The sequence below is a fragment of the Schistocerca gregaria genome, chromosome 2 (assembly GCF_023897955.1).
Source record: "Schistocerca gregaria isolate iqSchGreg1 chromosome 2, iqSchGreg1.2, whole genome shotgun sequence".
In the NCBI taxonomy this organism is placed as follows: domain Eukaryota; kingdom Metazoa; phylum Arthropoda; class Insecta; order Orthoptera; family Acrididae; genus Schistocerca; species Schistocerca gregaria.
In genome coordinates, this window is record NC_064921.1 from 206712189 (window position 1) to 206737186 (window position 24998).

The window sequence follows — 24998 nt, forward strand, 5'->3', positions numbered from 1 at the left end:
TCTGATTCCATAACAATTTTTGACGAAGTGGACGTATTTCGGAGCATGCCAAGAGAAGAAAAGTTCTAGTGGTGGAAGAAAAAGTGAAAGTGATTCATGACGTGTGTCGTCAGTTTGACCTAGTTAATTCCACGTACAAACGATTTGGAAGAACAAGGATAAAACTGTTACTGCGTATGAACAGAAAGGGATCTAAAATCAAGCGGTTGCAGGAAGCTGAACGGAACGACGTACATGAAGCGCCGCTTGACTGGTTTAAGCAACAGAGAAGCATCAGTGTACCCTTTAGTAGCCCTCTCCTTATGGTGAAAGCAGAAGAATTTCGCAAGAAATTAAAATCTGAGGAATTTGTATGCAGCAGCGGATTGATTTACAGATTCAAGCAAAGTCACGGCTTTACTTTTGACAAAATGAGCGGCGAAACCAAAAGTGTGAAATACTGAAATAATCCATCAATGGGTCACTGCCGACTGGCCTACAATTCGTGGACGACATGCAGACTGTTACATCTTTAGTACAGATAAGCCTGGAATTTTCTTTAATTTCGCGGCTTACGAAACTCTGAAGTTCAAGGGCGAAAAATATGTTAGTGGCAAGTTATCCAAAGAACGAGTAACTGTTCTAGTTTGTGCTGAAGCAGATGGGACTGAGAAGAAAGAACTGCATCCTCATAGATAAATCAAAAAATTCTAGGTGTTTTAACCAGCTAAGAAATCTACCAGTACGCTAAGATGCTAATAAAAGGTCCTGAATGACCTCCTAAATAAGGCATTAGTATCGGGAGACTAGAAGTGGGAAAAGGAAGATACGGCTTCTCTGAGAAGCATACCATTGTGTGAATATAGGTATTTCCTCGCAAACTTTCAGCGCTAAATGAAAAAAAACTGAATATGGTTGATCAGAGTTCTGAAGAATCTGTAGGGAGGGAGAATATTTCGTGGTTTCGAGGATGTGATTCCCCTCCTGCAGTCATGAGGGAGGGGAGCCGAGTTTTGCTGGGAAGCCAGAGATGGAGAAGAGGTCTTCCATTTGGGGAGCCTGTGTTTGACGGTTATTCACTATCAGCTTTTGTTGGTACGGACTGACTTGCTGCCTTTGCTCTCAGGAGATTTTATAGTTGTAACGGTTAGGCACTGTACTGTTTCGAACTTAAGACGATTATGGACTTCGCCGCTGGGTAGGCAGCCGTCGTTGAGTAAGCAGTGTTCAGTGACTGAGAGCACTCCTTCTGCCTATACTCACGTTGAGACGTTATCTGAATTCTGTCCTTGTGGCTGGGAGTTCGCATTTCTCGTCTGTCGAACACAGAGACGAGAAGACAGTATTAGAGTATACTAGTCAGAGGACCGCCTTCTGCCGTCCTAGTGTTTGAAAGAGTTTATTTTGTGGCTGCAGTTCTTCCATCGACGCAGACGTGTACGAGAACCATTGCTCCGAAGCACCGGACGCAGTACATACGGTGATATTGCTAATTGCTTCGGCTTATTAGGTTCTATAAAGCTAAACAGCTGTGATCACGTAAATTTTATTTACACTGAGGTTGCACAGCAGTATGGATGATCTTCGAAAGTAGTGTCTTCTAGTGTTTGGTACGTAGATGATGTCAGTCGTCTCGTGTTATTTATATTAGGCCGCGTAGCCATAGTAACGGGGCAGATTTGGGCAACTGATCAATAATATTACGTAGGAAATTCATTTGTGTCTCTTTATGTCCATTGGACATTGATATATAAACAGTTGTAATATGAGTGGGTTTTAATCCACAATAAATGTATAAGCTCAAATGGCTCTGAGCACTATAGGACTTAACTGTAGAGGTCATCAGTCAAATGTATAAGCAGAAACAGAATTTGTAATTTTATTGTTACTAGTTCCCTTAATTCTCCATTTATGGGGTTGGGGTTGGGTTGTTGTTGGGGAAGGAGACCAGACAGGAGGTCATCGGTCTCATCGGATTAGGGAAGGACGGGGAAGGAAGTCGGCCGTGCTCTTTGAAAGGAACCATCCCGGCATTTACCTGGAGCGATTTAGGGAAATCACGGAAAACCTAAATCAGAATGGCCGGACGCGGGATTGAACCATCGTCCTCCCGAATGCGAGTCCAGTGTCCTCTATTTATGTTCATGTTGTAATTTATATGTTAAACAGCAAGAAGGAGAAGATACCATCGTTAACAGATCCTAAGATCTGCTCAGGGGGGTAGTCAGACAGGGCCAAAACTTCATTTTAGCATTCAGTATTTTCCGTTGTGCACGTCCATTTTACACTCGCCTGGAGTAATAGCTTGGATGATAATCGCAATTACATGTCGGCCTCTGCACTTCACATTAGTTCTATATGCAAACTTATCTCCAGTTAAAAAACATGATGTCCAATCGGCATTACTCATTTCCAACAATTACAAGAACACATGAATGCTCCTCTTTTTTTTTTTTTCAGCGAAGAGCATTGTCGTCAGAGCAAAGAGCGTTGTCGTATCATATTCTGGAGCGCATCATCGCTGGTACTCACAGCCGGAATATTACAATCATGTAACATTAGGTAGGGACATTACAAGATTCATTACAAAACTGTTCAACAGAGAAAAACCAACCAATGTATATGAAAATATCTGCACTTACACACATTGCATTCTATTAAGAAAGTGGTACATCCTTTTAGAGGTTTCTAGTTCACTCAAGATTTATTGTTACAATTGCTATATCATAGCATATGGAGTACATCAAATAATTCCATTTACAGATCTATAGTAGCAGCAGTTGTGAGGTACCATGTATCGACCCATGCTGAAACTTCCATATTAGTAGGTGGTGTAGCATCTATAGGCGGCAGGCAGGTACACAATCTGGTATCCAGTCGCGTGTACAGATGGCGAAAAATATCTTGGCATACATTGTGCCACGCCTGCTCGACCAGTACACGCATTTCTTTAAGAGTTGCTGACTGACGAGTCATAAAAGTCACTTCTTGTTCCATTATATGCAACGAGTAATCAATCCAGATCCAGATTGTGCTGGTCACAAAGGTTGTTGCACGTCTTCCAGAGCACATTGAGCTTAACCATCAGCATGTGGGCAGGCATTATCCTGCTGGAACGACATATCACCTTCCTGTTGCAAGAACGGCAGAAGAACGGATCTAACAACATTCTGTGCGTACCGAGTGATAGTTAACATCTCCTCCAGAAACATCAAATGTGAACAAGAGTTGTAGGTTATCACACCCCAGACTCCAAAAGCCAAGGGTGGGGCGAGCGTGTCTTGGACGAATGCACTCTAGGGGACAGCACTTACCTTGTAAGGGCAAACGACCATCACCTGATTGCAGGCAGATTCTGCTTTCATCGCTGAAGACCATAGCGCGCCATTCTATCTTCCAACTGATCCTCTGACGATACTAGTCGATCCATGCATGCCGATGCTGGGGCGTGAGTGGAATATGGGCTAGAGGTGTGCAGGACCATAGTCTCACTGCTAATAACCGGTTCACAACAGTTCGAGTGAAATGTTTATTGTTCTGTCGTAGCTGTACGTACTGCCTCTGCTACCCTTACATTACGACTATCCTGGTGGGTATCTCCGCTGTGTGGAAGTCCAAAACCAGGATGGATCATTCTTCCACTCAGAAGTCCACAATTTGACCCCTCTGGAACTCGCTCCCCACATCGCGATATTACGATCATAAGAGCAATTGTTTCTTAAGTTAGCAAACATTTCGCCTATTAATTTGACCCAGAAAAGACTGGAACTAACTGAATTATTCTAAATGAATCCAGTGACTCTGGATCAGTGAGTGGTAAGTTGAAAGCGATCTGTTTAATCTCTTTCACAATAATTAATCTTGCTGTTGTGTTGCCTCTATTTTTCTCTACATGTTTGTGATAGTTGCTAACCTTCACGAAGGAAAAAGGTTTTGTTTCTTTATTTTCACCTGAGCACAAAGAGTGTCTCATCATTTTTTCCCGTCACCCCAATCGTCTGTGTGAATCTGAATACATGACAAGTTGAGTTGAACGTGTTCTCTTCTAGGCTAACTCAGGTCTGCCAATCTAGAGGATACTGACGAGTACACAATAAGATTGGCTGTTGTGGCATGACAGGTGCTTTTGTCAGGATAGTTAGCCAAGGTTGTTGAGAATACAGGAAACATACACTCCTGGAAATTGAAATAAGAACACCGTGAATTCATTGTCCCAGGAAGGGGAAACTTTATTGACACATTCCTGGGGTCAGATACATCACATCATCACACTGACAGAACCACAGGCACATAGACACAGGCAACAGAGCATGCACAATGTCGGCACTAGTACAGTGTATATCCATCTTTCGCAGCAATGCAGGCTGCTATTCTCCCATGGAGACGATCGTAGAGATGCTGGATGTAGTTCTGTGTGACGGCTTGCCATGCCATTTCCACCTAGTGCCTCAGTTGGACCAGCGTTCGTGCTGGACGTGCAGACCGCGTGAGACGACGCTTCATCCAGTCCCAAACATGCTCAATGGGGGACAGATCCGGAGATCTTGCTGGCCAGGGTAGTTGACTTATACCTTCTAGAGCAAGTTTTGTGGCACGGGATACATGCGGACGTGCATTGTCCTGTTGGAACAGCAAGTTCCCTTGCCGGTCTAGGAATGGTAGAACGATGGGTTCGATGACGGTTTGGATGTACCGTGCGCTATTCAGTGTCCCCTCGACGATCACCAGAGGTGTACGGCCAGTGTAGCAGATCGCTCCCCACACCATGATGCAGGGTGTTGGCCCTGTGTGCCTCGGTCGTATGCATTCCTGATTGTGGAGCTCACCTGCACGGCGCCAAACACGCATACGACCATCATTGGTACCAAGGCAGAAGCGACTCTCATCGCTGAAGACGACACGTCTCCATTCGTCCCTCCATTCACGCCTGTCGCGACACCACTGGAGGTGGGCTGCACGATGTTGGGGCGTGAGCGGAAGACGGCCTAACGGTGTGCGGAACTGTAGCCCAGCTACATGGAGACGGTGGCGAATGGTCCTCGCCGATACCCCAGGAGCAACAGTGTTCCTAATTTGCTGGGAAGTGGCGGTGCGGTCCCCTACGGCACTGTGTAGGATCCTACGGTCTTGGCGTGCATCTGTGCGTCGCTGCGGTCCGGTCCCAGGTCGACGGGCACGTGTACCTTCTGCCGACCACTGGCGACAACATCGATGTACTGTGGAGACCTCACGCCCCACGTGTTGAGCAATTCGGCGGTACGTCCACCCGGCCTCCCGCATGCCCACTATACGCCCTCGCTCAAAGTCCGTCATCTGCACATACGGTTCACGTCCACGCTGTCGCGGCATGCTACCAGTGTTAAAGACTGCGATGGAGCTCCGTATGCCACGGCAAACTGGCTGACACTGACGGCGGCGGTGCACAAATGCTGCGCAGCTAGCGCCATTCGACGGCCAACACCGCGGTTCCTGGTGTGTCCGCTGTGCCGTGCGTGTGATCATTGCTTGTACAGCCCTCTCGCAGTGTCCGGAGCAAGTATGGTGGGTCTGACACACCGGTGTCAATGTGTTCTTTTTTCCATTTCCAGGAGTGTATCTGGTGCACTGCTCCTCTCCTTCCCACCGCTTTAAATGGTGGGGCCAACGGAAGAGCCATTGTACTCCACCCGCGCTGTGGAATCCGTTTAAGGCAGTAGTTGCTGCAATTGACTCTAGGTACAAAGAAGATATCACAGTGTTCATTGACTTAATATTTTGACTACGGGTATTTATTTCTGCGCTAGGGAGTGTTTTGTGGTTCCTATTTGTGGAAACATGATATTCTTAAGTCGAGTTCTTGTAGCTTTCACAGGAATACTTTTTGTGTTTAAGTCAAGTGGCCATATGCTTTTGACCACACAAAAGAATCATGTCTTTTTCCACTGTTTTCTTAAATTCATGGCTTTCGTGTAAAATACTATCAAGAAAGGTAAATAAGCTCAAGGCAAGTTAGAAATTTACGATATTTTTCGAATTAAGGGATTTGGGAGGACGTGTCTTTGTATCCAGCCTCATGTTCACATGGATTAGTGTAGTGGTCATGCGTTTGAGATTAAATTGCTAACAAGTGTCTCAGTTATTTAACGTGTATGTGTGAGATTATACTCTTGTGAATTTTCCGAGATAAAATGTGTAAATTAAGTTTTGGTGTTTCATGCTTGTCCGGTCATGTGTCCATCAGATAGTCCATAGACTCCTATAATACTACTGAATGAATATAACATAATTCGTGGAATCTAACCAATATCTGCAAGTCCAATTAATTTCATTCTCTTTGGACATCTGAAATTTTACTTACCTTTTAGTGGTCAGCTCAAGTCTACACACATATACATCAGACTGACTGTAGGCAGCTGTTAGGTTAATGAAAGAATGATACTCATTGTCCTGCACCTGTCTAATGTTGACCAATACTGTTAATTTTGTGGTTCTTGAATTAGTTAATTTTCGCCTAACTTCGGTACCTCTCTTGGCACAAATATTTTTCTTCTGTCCTATGCAGTGTAGTGTTTCCATGGTGCTGTACTGCAGAAGAGAAGTGTCTTGTGTAGGTGGTATATCATACGCACATGTGTGTCAATACTGCTTTTCGTATGCGAATGATGGGGCGGCGGTTGATCTTTCTAGCACACCCATGAGATACTACAGATCCTATCCCTGGTGGCACACAGGTATGGAAAGCTGCCCATCAGATCACACATATTTAAGAGAAACAAGGCTGTGCAACCGATAACGTCCTATTAAGTGAAAATTAATAGAGGTGACCCAATTAAGCATGAAAGTGTGGGTACCGTACCTCACGCGTATATTTTAATATACTATCAGAGGAAACTAATTGTCACTATAACAGTCAGGTTTATTGTCTAAACATATAAAAAAATTATAAATCAAGAATACAAACATTTAACAAGTGGACAAGGAACTGCAATCGGTTCCACCCTTAGTCACACAGTAGGAACACTAAGTTTGTAAAGCCCTGTCACTATGTCATTCGACACATACTGAGACCCTGTACCTTGCCACACGCTGGCAATGTCAGAGAAATTTGGCACAGGTGGATGCATAAAAGGAAGATATAAATCGATGTCGAGAACACATCCAACGATTAGGGAAATGTTAGTGATTTAGTAAAACTATCAGAAAAGTACGAACGATCAGCAATACTCTCACCTAAGTATATTACGGGTGCAACAAGATGGCTGTGAAAATCAGACCTACAACATGAATCCCTGATGAAAATTAACTCACTTATATTCTCCTTGTCTCAATGCCTGCAATACAGCCCATGCTTACTACTTTTAAGCTGTAGGATGGCAGAAGATGGCTCGAATGGTGGCTGAAAATTCTATGTTCATGTCGGCCTCTGTAATCTACCCTAAGTCAGAGACATCTGTGTCTCCAGCTCTCTGCAACGGAATGAAGAAAAATCTTCTGCAGCTGCCTAAGGTGAGGTGCGTTCTGATTTTTCTCTACGAAACTTAGCTGGTTCTGCCAGCATCATAAACTCACTGGTCTGTTGCAGCAGACCTCTAAAACCAATATAATTGAATAAACAAGTTTAACAATTTCCTACTCTTGCAAATTTTGTCGTGGTTAACCAATAACTTCTATTTCTCCCCTGGTACAGGGAAGGAGATAGAAAATCTCACCCACTACATGATATATTTTCAACCAGATGCTGAACCAAAACACGTGCATACACGTACACGCCTGATTCACCCCCACTAAGGAAATAATTACTTTGAGCCAACTAGAGAACCTCTTACTAAAATTTGAACAATATTCCAGCATGTGGCGCGTGGGCTTAATAGCTGCACTCATGCTTCGATAGCTCATGTTATCTTCGATCTTTCAGATTTTTTGTTATTAGCTAAAATTAATTACCTGCCCTTCTCTCACAATGCAATTTTATGGCGCGCCGCCGAGTCTCACTCGTTGCTCCTATTAGTGCTGGGATATCAGACTGTCCTCTGCTTCTTACCTGCACGGAGAATGGGTTTCAGCAGAAAATAACTTTACGACTATTCCGTTCCCCTAAGTGAAACTTCCCTTTCGTGAGCCAGCTAAAAGCCCAAAGCTGCCGATATAACAAGACCCCTTGCTGTACCAAGAGGAAATAAAATTCAGAAATTATTAGAAATTCAGTCATTGGTAGTAGCGAATATTACTTGCAGTTTTCATGTAGCGTTTTGACTTGACTGACACTTGGGGTATGCTTATCAAGTTATAAAACAGTTTACGCCACAGTTTGGGAATACGCTACCACTTAATAGCACATGTGCTATCCCCAGACCACCCCCAAATCCCATGATACAAACGATTATCTTATGATCATACACTTATGAAAATTTGTTATACTTTGTGCAAACGGCTGAAGTAATTCATTTTCTTTAACGGGGGGACCACTGTTGCAGAGAAATTTGTGTGTACTTTATCTTTACTTGCATTCGGGAGTACGACGGTTCAATCCCGTCTCCGGCCATCCTGATTTAGGTTTTCCGTGATTTCCCTAAATCGCTCCAGGAAAATGCCGGGATGGTTCCTTTGAAAGGGCACGGCCAATTTCCTTCCCCATCCTTCCCTCACCCGAGCTTGCGCTCCGTCTCTAATGACCTCGTTGTCGACGGGACGTTAAACTCTCCTCCAAGAACTGTTTCTTTCATTGTTCAATAAATCCCAAGCGGAGGTTATTAGCAACCCACAACTACTGTTTTACATATCTCTATCATACCTCTACTAATATTTATTAACTTGAACTATCATTAGTTGCTTAAAGTAGATCTTGCCTCAGTTGGTCGTGACCACATACAAAGAAACAGTAATTGTAGGACTACTCCCTGTTAATTACGAGATACCTATAAGTCGTTATCAATCAGTAATTAAATTCATTTGTTTCATCACTGCAGTCAGTCTCGTGTTCTCCCTTTGTTGTATTTGTAAATCTATATTCGTTCCTCATGGTGGAATGACACCCACCGGTATAATGTTGACATTGTGATCTATTCCCTTTGATAGGCAATCGACTCGATCCTTAGTAAAACAACAGGAAAACTTCAGATTGTAAAGCCCTGTCACTATACGTAATTCGATGCACACTGAGACCATGTACCTTGCCACACGCTGGCAATGTCAGGGAAATCTTATTGTATGAAGCAAGAAAATATCTTTCATGGAACAGTAACACCGCTGGCGCGAGTGCGCGCACTCATAGAAGTGACGGCAGACAGGAGTTGCAATTCATCTGGTGCGTGGTACGGACGTGTGTGTTGGCACGCACGTGCCAAACAGAGATTGTTCTGGAAATGTTGTTATAAAATATAGGTGAGCGAGTGCTTGTATGGGCATAGTGCATGATCGCAAGAGAATTTTAGGATTAATTAAGAGTACTACGTGGTCCAAATTTATTCAAGCTGCTCCCTAATCAGGAGGAGTCTGTTGCTAATAATGAATTTCATAATAAGCATTACATTTCACCACCGGCAACTAATTACGAAGTAAGATCCACTCAATATTTTTATATCTGTGTAATAGGCATGCTAGCATAACAGTAACTTTTTGAAACATTAGAGTGTGTCCAGTCAAAGCATAAATGTTGCGAGTGGAACTACATTGACCTAAGTCGTTAACCATCACAAGGATTTTCCCTTCTCACCATAACTTCCGAGGAAGACGTCAGTGAAAGAAACAGTTAAAGGAAACAGGTTCAGCTAAATGTACAGTTAATTTTCAGCGAAGTGATTATTTTAACAAAAAGCAGTGGTAACTATAGTTGTTCACATAGTGGTGCACTACTACTGCACATAATCAGCTTAGATTGATTTAATGCAATTCGTATTTCTATGACAAACTTGTGCTGCTGTCTTGTAGTCAAAATAATTTTGATGATTATATGTTGTGTTCTGAAAGTAATAGTACTTGCATATGTCTACGTAACATTGATACTGATAAACAGTTGCTGCTATTAAAGGTTCATGGTATCAGTTGAAAAGTAATCAGCAACGGAGAGAAATTAAATTCGGTCACGATTATGCAAACATCCAAATAGACAGCATTACTATGTGCTACGCAATACAGTTTCTGTGAAGTACTAGTCGTTGCATGTCTATGGCTTTCATAATCATAATTAACATAATTTCATTCCTATTTTCTAGGTCAGTGCAGTCATTTACCAAATTTAGCTTTTTCTAACTTTGAGCTGGAGACTGTTTTTATTCTGCAATCTAAAGTCATTCAAACAATTTAGGTATACAAAATTACGGCTAACTTTTGTAAAACTTTGATTTATTACCTTATCTTAATTTGGACTGTTGTGTGTACACACTACACACTCGTGCGATGATCAGGTTGTAGCTATCTATATTCCATCGCTAGGCATTGATCTTCTGATTCCATGCCTTGTTTCCATTAGGTACGGAACATTAGGTACACGCGACACCAAAATCTTTTTATACGCCGAAGAGCATAGGTACGTTACACTTGGCAAAACACATGACAGGACGTCATATTTCAAATATATTGGTGTCCCGAGGCTAGCAAAATTAAATTCCAAATTAATTCCGACTGTAATCACGGTGGTTGCCGCAGCAAACAGTAGGTAATAGAATGTCAGAATCGATAGTGGAGGCGGGGCGGCAACCACAAAGCCACAGGGCGATCTCAGGAATGTATAACACTTAACTGGCTAGCGACTGCGAAACAAACACTACAGTAGACGTGGGAGGCGGAAGTTACGTAATGAGAAAACGCAAAACCACAAATTTACATCAGGAAGGTTCAGAGGAAAAATCCAGAGTATGCAGACCTTACAGATGAGGCTGAAACGAAAAAGAACCTCAATTGAATCAGGTATGTGATAAGGATGGCGGTTATAGCTGAAACAACCGGTTTTCGGCTCTACCGTTTTATTTTTATTCACGACAGTTTAGCTTGTCTGTTAAAATCACACAAAAACCGGTTTCTAAAATTACCGATTTTCGTTTTTTTCATATTGTTTCCTGTAATAAACGTATAAATCGAACAAAGACTGAAAAATTTTGACTCTCTCAGTGTCAAGATACAGAGAACCAAATATTAAATCGGCAAATAAAAGAAAACTTAATCCGTTCACCGTTCGCTGCTTTTCTCGAAACGTGCTTAGTGACTGAATACTATAAGAAATCACCAGTATTCTGCTATTGATTACAATTCTTTTGAAATTCTGCTCAAAAATCATGTTGTAATCAATGATCGTACCATTGTTGAGGTTTTACGAATAGTCTTTGCTAAAGGGTGAAAACTGACATTGAATGACTCTGTTTTTTATGTTAATTTGTCGTTTTCAAGTAGATGAAGCGACTGTATGTAGACACAGCTAACAGATCAGTAATACACCATGAATGAGTTGTTGTTAAGTTTTTAGTGTGTTACTTTTGTCATTATTTCCTTCCTCTTTTATTATTCATGGAAGTAGCAGACATAGCTTACATCTTTTAAAACAAATGAAGCATTTTGCTTCTTTGCTCTTTTCCAATTTGCTACAACAAGACAACATTTCAAATCAATGCAAATATTATGAATACAAATTTTTATTTATTAAAAAGGTTTATTTAGTAACAAAAAAATTTAGCATTGCTGCTATGGCTAATTGATCATTCAGTCTTTTGCTCGGTTATTATTGAAAAAAAAAATCTATTGCAGCCGACATCAAACAGATACTGAGAAATATCGGTTATTCACAACTAAAATATCGCTATTTGTTTCAACCGAACGGTTTTGCCCATCCCTTACATGCGATGTCGCTATGATGATACAACTGATTAAACGTTTTAGCACTCAGATAATCAATGAATTGAATAACAAAATAAATTCTTCAAGTGTGTCTCTGGACGCTAAAATTAGTAACCAGATTATGAATTTGATCGGTAAAATGGACATTAACCACCATCAGCTGAGAAAGGAAATGTAGGAGGAAGATTATTTACTGAGTCAATGAGAAAGTAATTTAGGAGGAAGCTGGAGAGTTTTAGACATGAAATAAGCAGTGAATTAACTGAGAAAATGAATTCTATGAAAATAAGGTTGAAAGTGTCGGTGAGCAGAGAGATTAAAGAAGTAATTAAAAGCCACAAACACATTTGTAGTAATTACGAAGCGAAATTACATAATCGGGAGCAAATTCACAGAGAACAAAGTAATGAACATGAAAACCAGTGCATCGGTAATAATATTATTATACAAAATGAAGGGAAGGCACATTGAAAGGGAATGTAAATTTTGTCCAAGCAACAACGAATAGGGCGTACAATAGTACGGTAGCATTGCCGATAACAGATCAACAGCTGGCCGCGGCAATGAAAACTGTGCTGAACAATGAAGTCAAAACTTTAGTGGTCAAATATATGTTAGATTGGAACAATGGGATGATGAAGTAGTCTAAGTGGTGAGAAAGTGATGAACGTTCTGAAACAGACCTTGCGCAGAATGAGGGAACATGAGCAACGTAGGAAGTATGTATATAGCAGTGTGGGTATAGTGAATATGAACATAGTGTTTTGTGTCGTCTTGTGTGACTGTAGGCTTATACCATGGGAAGCAAGGAGAGGATGTTCAAAAATGGTTCAAATGGCTCTGAGCACTATGGGACTCAACTGCTGTGGTCATTAGTCCCCTAGAACTTAGAACTACTTAAACCTAACGACATCACACACACCCATGCCCGAGGCAGGATTCGAACCTGCGACCGTAGCAGTCGCACGGTTCCGAACTGCGCGCCTAGAACCGCGAGACCACCGCGGCCGGCTGGAGAGGATGTTGTTTGATGGGCGGTGTCCTCTTTCTATAAACAGCTACATGCATGTATTAACAGTGTTCTTTATGAACACAAACAGGAAGCTACTTAAGACACAATGAAGGCTTTCTCGACCGGATGTTTCAGTTGATGAGAACTTTTCCGGGTTGTATGGCCATGGTCGATGGAACTCTTCAATCCCTGACGTTTCGTCTAAAGCTACGTTGGACATCTTCGGAGGTGCTCCTGGTTGTGCTGAGTCTTACCGACTGACGAGTAGGCCGTCGAAGAGCGGCCTAAATACCGTGGAAAGCAGGCTTGGTCTGGATTTCACGTGAAAGCAGAGATAAACCTTGCCAAAGATAATTTTTTTTTAACTATCGATTACAGTACGTCAAAGAACGGATTAAATCGGCAAGATTCTAAGGAAACATGACGTTCGACAGATTTTCAGACCAACTAAGAAAATAGGCCAAGCACTTCGTTCTGTTAAGGATAAACGTCTCCCTCTGTCTGCAAGTGGTGTATACAAGATTCCGTGTACATGTGGCAAGGTCTACATTGGAACTACAAAGAGAAGTGTGAGTAGACGGTTGGAGGAACATGCTCTGCAACGTGATCACGTAGTGAAATTTTCGGAAACTGAAGTTTTATGTACTATGACGAACTATTATCCACTGCTATATAGAGAAGCCATCGAAATATATAAACATGGGGATAATTATAACAGAAAAGAAGAGGCCATGAAACTCAGTGATATATGAACTGTGGCGCTACAGAATCGACGAGAAGTCTCTATCTTTGACGCACTATAATCGATAGCTAAAAAAAAGAATATATATCTTTGACAAGGTTTATCTCTGCTGTCGCGTGAAATCCGGACCACGCCCGCTTTCCACGGTATTTAGGCCGCTCTTCGACGTCTGACTCGTCAGTTGGCAAGACTCAGTACAACCAGAAGCACCTCCAAAGGTGTCCAACGTAGCTTTGGACGAAACGTTAGGGACTGAAGAGCTCCATGGACCACGGCCATACAACCCGGAAAAATTCTCAGCAGCTATTTAAGATAGTCCAGGTGTTTTGATACAAGCTCTCCGTAATAGTTTACGTTAGCCTCACTGCTGGTGAAGTACAAGTCTCGCTGTGTACATTACTCTGGTCGCTGGATACTGAGTGACTCTGACCTAGAGGCTGACCTAACTGCGATTCCTTGCATGTCTCTGTCCGCTACTATGCTCTGGTGGATGAAAATTAGAACTACATACTCGACTGAACCCACTTCAGACTGCCTGTCACTGTGCACACACGAGACATTCTCCCAATACGCAGGCTCCAGACAGAAGCGATGTAAGGCGCCACGCCGTACATTGTTGCTGACAGGGGTGGCAGAGCTGCGCACGAAATATTTTGCATCATGTTTACTTCCGAATCAGCTAGAAATTTAATCATATTTTCTACACGCAATAATGAAAATTTTGGTGCTTGCTTCCCTTCTGGAGCCGCAATTTTAACGGCGAGCAGTGTACCAATATAAGGGGCATTTTCTCCCCCAATTTCGCCCTAAAAAATCTAGAATTTGTTGTAGGACACTGTAAAACATTCCCGCTTCAACTCCTATAGTTTCGTGAATCTCGGACAAGTGGCGGCGCTATACGTGTCTTTCAAAATGGCGTCTGTCAGGGAGGTGCGTTTCAAACAGAGAGCTGTTATTCATTTTATTTCATCGCAAAACCAGAGCATCACAGATATTCTCAGGCACTTGAAAAATGTCTATGGAGATCTGGTAGTGAACAAAAGCACGGTGAGTGGCCGAGCGAGAGATCTGCCATCAACACAACAAGGTCACGTAAACCTGTCTGATCTCCCATGAGCCGGCCGCTCGCAGACAGTTGTCACTTCTGCAATGATGGAACGTGTGGACTTTCTCATTCGAGGTGATCGACGGATCTCAAACACCTTGGTGCACAACTGGACGTCTCTGTTGGTCGTACTGACACATTCGTCCACCAGTTGAGGTACTCAAAGGTGTCTCCTGGGTTCCCCGCTACCTAACAGAAGAGCATAAAGAGCAACGAAGAACCGTCTGTTGCTCGGAAGTTACGAGGCTGATCTTGATAATCTTTTGTCAAACATCGTCACAGGGGATAAAATATGGGCTCATCACTACGAATCGGAAACGAAACGGCAATCCACGAAGTGGCGCCACATCACCTCTCCTTGGAAGAAAAAACTCAAAGCCGCACCTTCAGCCGGAAAAATTGTAAGGTGGCAACGGCCTTGCACCTTACATGAGTCCATATAAAGTGACACTATAGGTTTTGTTGGAGTAATACTCTAAATTACGGTGCAGGAAACCTATGTGGAAACGCAACAGCACGTGAGAATTCCGCGATTTTGTGATTATAAGATTTTGCGGAAAGGCAGTACGCGAGACAGAGCTCGGCTACCTCCCCACCTAGCCGCAGAAGGCCGCAGCCTGACAGTATGAATGGTGATCTGGGGGATTTCTGTAATCTGTTTAGAGAGGCCACAGCGGTCGCCAACCTCTGAAGGACGTGCGGCTGCAGGTGTTCAAGTGTTTACCAAATCAGAGCAGTGGATAGCTGGACGGGCTTTCCTGTGCGTGCTATGTCCCACTAATTTTACGCCTTCGAGTAACTCAAGTGGGGCAGGCCAGGAGTTCCGAATAACACACTTTCAATGCAAGAATCTGTGTTCGCTACGACGGGGAATCTTGCTAGGAAAATCTCGACTGGTCTCTTGGGAGAAAACTTCCAGTTAACGTGTTGTTGCCCACAGCTGTGGTTCTTCCCAGCTGGCGAGGGCGGAGTTTACTTGTGAAATTTTGTAGAAATAAAAGAATGGTGGAAAAGAGTTCTGTTCCCAGGACGTACATTGGTCGGCACTGGCAAACTGGGTATTTTGAGAGCTTCTGGTGATGTGATTCGGACGGTACAAGTTGAGGGGAAAAAACAAAGGTGAAGAGCGATCTTGTTTGACTCTCGGTAATAGACTTCCGTTCTCGGCTATCGTACTGAGAGGACGTTAGCCAAGTCGTCTCCCGTCTTGGTCTTTCGTTCGGAGTGGACATTAGCCGCGTCAGCTCTTTGCTGCTGGGAAGATCGTTGCAAATAGAGAAGTTTATGGACAGTGGTCTGTTGTCCGAGTAGTGTAGGAGTGTACTTTCCGAGACGCTACACGCCGACCGCACAGCCGCGCCGTCGCCGTTGTAGACCGCCGCTGCAACAGGAACATTACGGTGAGATCGCTCCCGCTTCGGCCTGTGTTATAGGAGTAACGTTAAATAGTTGCATCCCGTGCAATTGCTGTTTCCACAGTGGTTTCACAGTAATTTGGGGTGTAGTGGTTCTTCATATTTTACGTTTTGTGTCGATGTCAGCCGGTCAGCCAAGTTATAAGAGCTCGCGTTTTGGACCAATTTTAACACAGTTCACTGCCAATGCCAGTCAGGAGGATAATTTGTAAATTGTTCATTGTGTTTTATTCAGCTTTGTTTTTCAAATGGTTGAGATGGCTCTGAGCACTGGGACATAACATCTTTGGTCATCAGTCCCCTACAACTTAGAACTACTTAAACCTAACTATCCTAAGGACATCACACAACACCCAGTCATCACGGGGCAGAGAAAATCCCTGACCCCGCTGGGAATCGAACCCGGAAACCAGGGCGCGGGAAGCGAGAACGCTACCGCACGACCCAGCATTGATCTGAAGGTTAGAATAAAATTATTGTGATTCAGTAGAGCCTTTACTTTCAGTAGTTGATCCTGAATTCACACTTTTGCTTTATTTAATTTTTGTGTATGTGTTTGATGTCATTGAACACCGTAAGTGTTCGTGATCTTTCATCTTTGAAAGTAAACACAGGTGTGATTTATCGTCAACGCTATCACCGCAGATTAATTAGGGGTGACAGGGCCACATTTAAATCTAGCGTTATCCATTTTTGCGTACAGTTCCACTCCCAATTTCTCTGTAAGTTGTTTGTCAGGGGCGAACACACGCAAAAAAGCGGACAAGCAACGAGTGGCGTGTTACAAACTCACGGCTACGCTCTTGTGGGACTATGAAAGGGTTATTCTGTTCGATGTCCTCATGGTCCAACGATCAACTTTGCAGTGTACTGCGCTGCCCTCAGGTAACCGAAGAAGCACATTCAGCGTGTTTGTCGCCACAAAAATACAAACGAATTTCTCCTTCTCCATGACAAAGCAAGGTCTCACGCAAATCTGCGCGCCCGAGAGGTGCTCACAGAACTGCACGGGGCGCTTCTTCCTCATCCGCCTTACCGCCCGGGTGTCGCACATTCCATTTGTTGGATGCATTTAAGCATATGCTACGCGGAAAGCCGTACGTGGATGATGGGAAGGTTATTGATGAAGCAAGACGTTGGTTCCGACGTCGACCAGTAGAACGTATCATGTGGGCACACAGGCCTTCGCGATGAAGTGGCGAAACCCCGTCGCGTTGAACGGAGATTATGTTGCAAAATAGGGTTTTGTAGCCAAAAGAGTGGGGAAATAATATGCTGCATTGGACCCCCGAATAAAATCAACCTGCTTTCAGAAAAAGCGTGTTGTAGTGCCCGCCCCTCGTAGTCAGAACTGTTTCTGCCCTGCATGCTTCTGCACGAGGAATATTAATTCGGTTGTCAGTACGTGTTATCTGTCACTGTGACAGCGCGTAGGGGTGGCGCAATCAGTCGCACTGATAGCTACAAGCGAGGAAGCCAATCTGTTGAGAGTAGGGGGATAGCCGAGCCTACCCCTTTCATCGCTCGTCGCCCATCACACTGGCGCCGCTCACTAATTACAGACGTTCCGGGCAGACACCAGGCGTGACGCAACTCTGCGAGACCGTCACGCAGTCGTACGGCGGGCGCGTGTGTGGCTGCGCAGGCGGCTTGCTTAGTCAGTGGCGGGGTTGACGGACACCCAGCCGCTCGCCGGCACGGCGCCTCATTTGCATCGCAGATGAGAGACGCCACCGCCGCAGCCATCGCCACCGCCCCCTCCTCCGTTATAAACAATTACAGAGCTGGTCGGGGAGGCGGCAGCCGCTTTTGTGACCGAGGGTGGCGGGGCGACGGGGCGACAACTGCGTAGGAGAGCTTCCGCAGGAAGAGTTCTGCTGTCGGCCTCGCCGCTCACAACCACCCCAGTTCTCCTTTTGTGAAGCAGCGCCACCGCCCTTCGCTCTTCCTTTTGTGAAGCAACGTGGCAGCCAGTAAGCGTTGTCAGGATGATGAGGAAGTACGCAATATTGTCGTTACGGGCCAGATACGCGTAGAAAATTCCTTAGCGCGAACTGGTATGGTGTCTGCATGACTTATCCGCTCCCGGTCGTACTCGTATCCTCTATCGGCCCTAGAAGAAATATTCTTGATCCATTTGTGTTACTCAGTTAAGTAAGTTGAGGTCACAGAAGTCGTGGGATAGCGATATACACATATGCACTACTGGCCATTAAAATTGCTACACCACGTAGATGACGTGCTACAGACCGACAGGAAGAAGATGCTGTTATATGCAAATGATGAGCTTTTCAGAGCATTCACACAAAGACGGCGCCGGAGGCGACACCTACAACGTGCTGACATGAGGAAAGTTTCCAACCGATTTCTCAAACACAAACAGCAGTTGACCGGCGTTGTCTGGTGAAACGTTGTTGTGATGCCTCGTGTAAGGAGGAGGCATGGGTACCATCACGTTTCTGACTTTGATAAAGGTCGGATCGTAGCCTATGGCGATTGCGATTTATCGTATCGCGACATCGCTACTCGCATTGGTCGAGATCCAATGACTGTTAGCAGAATATGGAATCGGTGGGTTCAGGAAGGGTAATACGGAACGCCGTGCTGGATCCCAACGGCCTCGTATCACTAGCAGTCGAGATGACAGGCATCTTATCCGAATGGCTATAACGGATCGTGCAGCCACGTCTCGATCACTGAGTCAACAGATGGGGACATTTGCAAGGCAACGACCATCTGCACGAACAGTTCGACGACGTTTGCAGCAGCATGGAGTATCAGCTCAGAGACCATGGCTGCCGCTACCCATGACGCTGCATTACAGACAGGAGCGACTGCGATGGTGTACTCAACGACAAACCTGGGTGTACGAATGGCAAAACGTCGTTTTTTTTTCGGATGAATCCAGGTTCTGTTTAAAGCACAATGACGGTCGCATCCGTGTTTGGCGACATCGCGGTGAACGCACATTGGAAGCGTGTATTCGTCATCGCCATACTGGCGTGTCACCAGGCGTGATGGTATGGGTTGCTATTGGTTACACGTCTCGGTCAACTCGCATTGACGGCACTTGGAACAGTGGACGTGACATTTCAGATGTGTTACGACCTGTGACTCTACCCTTCATTCGATCCCTGCGAGACCCTACATTTCAGCAGGATAATGCACGACCCCACGATGCAGGTCCTGTACGGGCCTTTCTGTATACAGAAAATGTTCGACTGCTCCTGTATCGTGTTGAAGCTACATGGGCAGCTGCACGTGTACACCCCATCCAAGCTCTGTTTGACTCAGGCGACCGGAGTGGGCGTGCGGTTCTAGGCGCTACAGTCTTGAGCCCAGCAACCGCTACGGTCGCAGGATCGAATCCTGCCTCGGGCACGGATGTGTGTGATGTCTTTAGGTTAGTTAGGTTTCAAATAGTTCTAAGTTCTAGGCGACTGATGACCTCAGAAGTTAAGTCGCATATTGCTCAGAGCCCTTTGAGCCATTTTCTGTTTGACTCAATGCTCTGGCGTATCAAGGCTGATTTCTCAGGATCTATGCAACCAAATTGCGTGAAAATGTAATCATATGTCAGTTCTAGTGTAATATATTTGTCCTATGAATACCCGTTTATCATCTACATTTCTTCTTGGTGCAGCAATTTTAATGGCCAGTAGTGTATAGATGGTGGTAGGATCGCGTACACAATGTACAAAAGGGCAGTGCATTGTCGGAGCTGCCACTGTACACAGGTGATTCATTTGAAAACGTTTCCGATGAGATTCTGCCCGCATAACAGGAATCACCTATTTAATGATCAAGGGATCACCAATTTAATATTGGAAGGCAGCGTGGAGGGTAAAAATCGTAGAGGGAGACCAAGAGATGAATACACTAAGCACATTCAGAAGGATGTAGGTTGCAGTAGGTACTGGGAGATGAAGAAGCTTGTACAGGATACAGTAGAATGGAGAGCTGCATCAAACCAGTCTCAGGACTGAAGACAACAACAACAACAACAACAGGAATCAACAAACTTTGAACGCGGAATGGTAGTAGGAGCTAAACGCATAGGACATTCCATACGGAAATCAATATTCCGAGATATACAGTGACAAAGAGTGTGCCGAGAATACCAGATTTCCGGCGCTACCTCCCACCACAGACAACAACAGTGTCGGCGGCTTTCACTTAATTTTCGAGAGCGGAGGGATTTGCTTCGAGCTGTCGGTCCTGACAGAGAAGCAACACTGTGTGAACTAACCGCAGAAACGAGTGTGTGACATACGACGAAAGTATCCGTTAGGACAGTGCGGCAAAATTTGGCGTTAATGAACTATGGCAGCAGACGTATGATGCCAGTATCAATTGGACTCTAGACGACTGAAAAACCGTGGCCAGGTCAGATGAGTCCCGATTTCAGTTGGAAAGAGCTGATGATGGGGTTCGAGTGTGGCGCTGACCCCACGAAGCCATGGATCCCAGTTGTCAACAAGACGCTGTCCAAGCTGGTGATGGCTCTATAATGGTGTGGGCTAAGTTTGCATGGAATGGACTGGGCTCTCTGGATGTTCATCTACTTCATTTGCAGCCATTTGTGGACTTCATGTTCACGAACAACAAAGGAATTTTTGTTGATGACAATGTGCCATGTCACTGGCCACAGCTGTTTCTCTACTGAAGGGGTGAATGGCGTGGCCAGCCAGACTGTCTAACATGAATCCCATGGAACATTTATGGCACATAATCGAGAGGTCAGTTCGTGCATAGTATCCTGCACTGGCAACCCTTTCGCAATTATGGACGGCTATAAAGTCAGCATCGCACATATTTCTGCAGGGGACTTCCAGTGACTTGTGGAGTTCATACCATGACGAAATGCTGCATTGTGCTGGGCAAAAGAAGGTACGTCACGACAGTAGGAGGTATCTCGTGACTTTTGTCCCCTCACTGTAACGTACATGTTAATAAAAACTACAACTACCACATCTGTAATTCAGATGCGTTTATTACGTCACAACAGGTTTCGTTGTAGATGAATAACTTCAAGCGACACCGAAAGTTCACCAGAAGCCTTCGTAACTAATTCTCATAAAGTCGCAGAGATATGCCAATGTCACGAATGAGACTTGTCTAATAACTAGACAGGGTGATTCACTGGTCATTTCCCATTCGGCAAAGTCTATACTGATTCAGTTGTCTTGGATGATATGACGAAGTCGTATTCTCGCATATGACACGAACTATCATTCGAAGAAAAAAATCGGTATCGTATATCACTGGTCTTGTTCTGAATGGATACATGAAGGAAACATAATTTTCTGCTCTATAGTGGAGTTCAGTATAGGGCAGCATGTTGTTCTTTTCAGGGCTTGTACGGGTATACTGAGCGCTACTGGAGTGCAGCAAGTTATTATGTTGCGTGCATGGCTGTTATTGTGCCAGACGGAAGACCAAGCATTACATTGTTCCAGAATGTGCCTCTTATCTTTATACATTGAAGAGCCAAAAAGAATGGTACACCTGCCCAATATCGTGTAGGGCCCCCACCCCCGAGCACGCAGAAGTGCCGTAACATGACTGGACTAATGTTTGAAGTAGAGCTGGAGGGAACTGACACCATGAATTCTGCAGAATTGCCCATAAATCAGCAATAGTACAAGGAGGCCCAGATCTCTTCTGAATAGCACGTTGCAAGGCATCCCAGATATGCTCAACAATAATATTCATGTCTGGGGAGTTTGGCGGCCAGCGGAAGTGTTTAAACACAGAAGAGTGTTCTTGGAGCCACTCTGTAGCAGTTCGGGAAGTGCACAGTGTCGCATTATCCTGTTAGAATTTCTGAAGTCCGTGGACATTACTGGATGCAGGTGTCAGACAAGACTCTTATGTATGTGTCACCTGTCAGAGTCGTATCTAGACGAATCAGGGGTCCCATATCACTCCAACTGCATATTCCCCACACCATTACAGAGTATTTACCAGCTTGAACAGTCCCCTGTCGATACGCAGTGTCCATGGATTCATGAGGTTGTCTTCATACCCGTACACGTCCAACCGCTCCATGCAATTTGAAACAAGCCTTGTCCGACCAGGCAACATGTTTCCAGTCATCAACAGTCCAATGCCGATGTTGACGGGCCCGGGGGAGCCGTAAATCTTTCTGCCGTGCTGTCATCAAGGATACATGAGTGGGCCTTCGGCTCCGAAAGCCCATACCGATTATGCTTCGTTGAATTGTTTGCACATTGACACTTGTTGATCGCCCAGGATTGAAATCTGCAGCAATTTTCGGAATGGTTGCACTTCTGTCACGTTGAACAATTCTCTTCAGTCGTCGTTGGTCCCGTTCCTGCAGGATCTTTTACCGGCTGCAGCGACGTCGGAGATTACATGTTTTACCTCACTGGATTCCTGATATTCTCGGTACACTCGTTAAATGGTCGTACGGGAAAATCCCCACTTCATCGATACCCCGAAGTTGCTGTGTCCCATCGCTCGTGCGCCGACTAGAACACCACGTTCAAACTCACTTAGATCTTGATAACCGGCCATTTTAGCAGCAGTAACCGCTCTAAGAACTGCGCCAGACACTTGTTCTCTTCTATAGGCGTTGCCGACAGCAGGGCCGTATTCTGCCTCTTTACATATCTCTTTATTTGAATACGCCTGCCTACACCAATTTGGTGGTGGCAAGTTCCTATGGGACCAAACTGCTGAGGACATCGGTCCCTAGGCTCACATACTTCTTAATCTAACTTACGCTAAGGACAACACGCGCACCCATGCCCGAGGGAGGACTCGAGCCTCCGACCGGGGGAGCCGCGCGAATCGTGGCGACGTGCCGAAGACCATGCGGCTACCCCGCACATACCAGTTTCTTTCGCCCTTCGGTGTATACAGTGTGTCTCTCCTAAGAGACGTCAGGCGCATTTTTTCTGGTGTTTCAGCAGATATCTGCAATGGCTGCCGATTTTTCATCGACAAATACATAATGGCGGGAGCCTTTTTTGTGCGAAAACGGCACCCAGCTGGGGCAAGTGTGGATATATCATAATTTTTTTTTATACACCTATAATTGATAGTCAGAACTGTTATGCTGCTGCTTGAACGTGAAAGTACCGTGGCTTATGTTCGGATATACGTTTGTGGGAAGTAATCAGACTACTATTCACGCCAAAACAAAAAGACTGCGTATGGTTAGTCGTAACGGAATGATGCATTGGACATGGTGAATTGTGATTTCAACGCACTAATAAGTATATTCGAACTTACGTGGTGATCAACTGGACCTGCTATAGTGTACAAACAGGACGGGCAATACGGCTGTAACAATACGTGCCCCTATCGGTCTCCCGTAAGTGTACACTAACATTTTCCTTGTTGTTCTATCGGTAGTGATGTTGAACACAGTACACGAAACCCGCGCCGGTGATGCCTTTCCAAGCATTACGTCCGCGGGTGCGGTATTCATTATCACACAGTGTCAGTGTCAGACGCCTGTCCCTCATAACGCTTGTTTGACAGAAACTAACTCGGCAGGATGCAAGCACCTTCCAGAAGCGCTGATTCGACGATTTGTCAGACAATTTCCTAGGACTGAGGAGAATCGAGACATATCGCCGGTGTAAGTGTAGGCATACCGTAACTTTATCGGGTGCTGTCCAGATATAAAAGATAACTGCACTGTTTGTGTAAAATGTGTGTATGTTGCAGTGTAATGTTATTATGGCTTATGTTGTGGCATGGCCAGAGAAAATTAGTGTGTGTCCTATAGTGAGGGACGTAAAGATTAAGGACATCGATAACAGCGAAAGATCTTTTAAGTGGAAAATTATGTGCGCTGAGATTCGTTCCACGGGAAACATTTCCTGTACATAGATCGATGTCACACTGCAGCAGCAATCGTAACATTTAATTGTAGTTAGACAAATATTGTTATGAGTCTTGTATGTATTTGATGATCTGTAGACAACTTTTGTGGGGTTTAACTGTCACTGCAATGTAGTGATCTTTGCAAAATAATTTTGCCTCTGAAAGCCTTTTCCGCAGAAAACAATGGCGGATGGTACTCCCAGACGAGCAGTTTGACGCGTAAATTCACTAACGGACAGGTTGTCCTGTTACGAATATGCCCTGGGAAGCATTGCAACATACCTAGGCGGTGGACCAAACCGCAGCTATGCGTCATGGCACCAGCAACGGTACCTTAGTGAACACGTATTTGAATAGGAATTTCTCACTTGTAAAATATGAAAGAGATGTCAGCACTTCATCCTTGTAGATCCCGAACTGTCGTGTCGTAGTTTCGCTGGGAGCGCCAGTGCACCCGGACTCCGGTGAAGGCTTCAGGTGTCGAGAAACGGAATGTGTTTTTTATTGGTAGTAATCCCTTGTTTAAACTACATACCATCTACATATATATCAGCGGTGTGTGGTGCAGGCACTATTCGCACCAAAGTTATATTTCCCTCCTTCAATTCCAATCGCGGGAAAAACGACTGTCTGAATGCCTCAGTGCAAGCTCGAATTTCCCTTATCTTTGAATGGTGATCATTGCCCGATATGATAGTTTGTGGTAATAGTATATGCTCTACATCCTCGGCGAAGACAGGATTTGCAATTTAGTGAGCAGCCCCTTCTATTTAACGCGTCGTTTATCTGCAAGTGTGTCCCACTTCAGACTTTCAATGAGATTGGTAACACTCTCGCGATGGTTAAACGTACCAATCGCGAATCTTGCCATTCTTCTCTGAACCTTCTCAATCTCCTGAATCAGCCCCAACTGGTAAGGGCCCCCATAAAGACGAAAAATACCCTAAGATCAATAGGATGCCGTGAATTTTAAAAAAACTACGCCATACATGTGAAGAATATCGATTTAATTGATTTGCATCAATTTTTTATATCAACGTGGTATTAGCGATACAATATTTAAGGAGTGGCTGTGTGTGA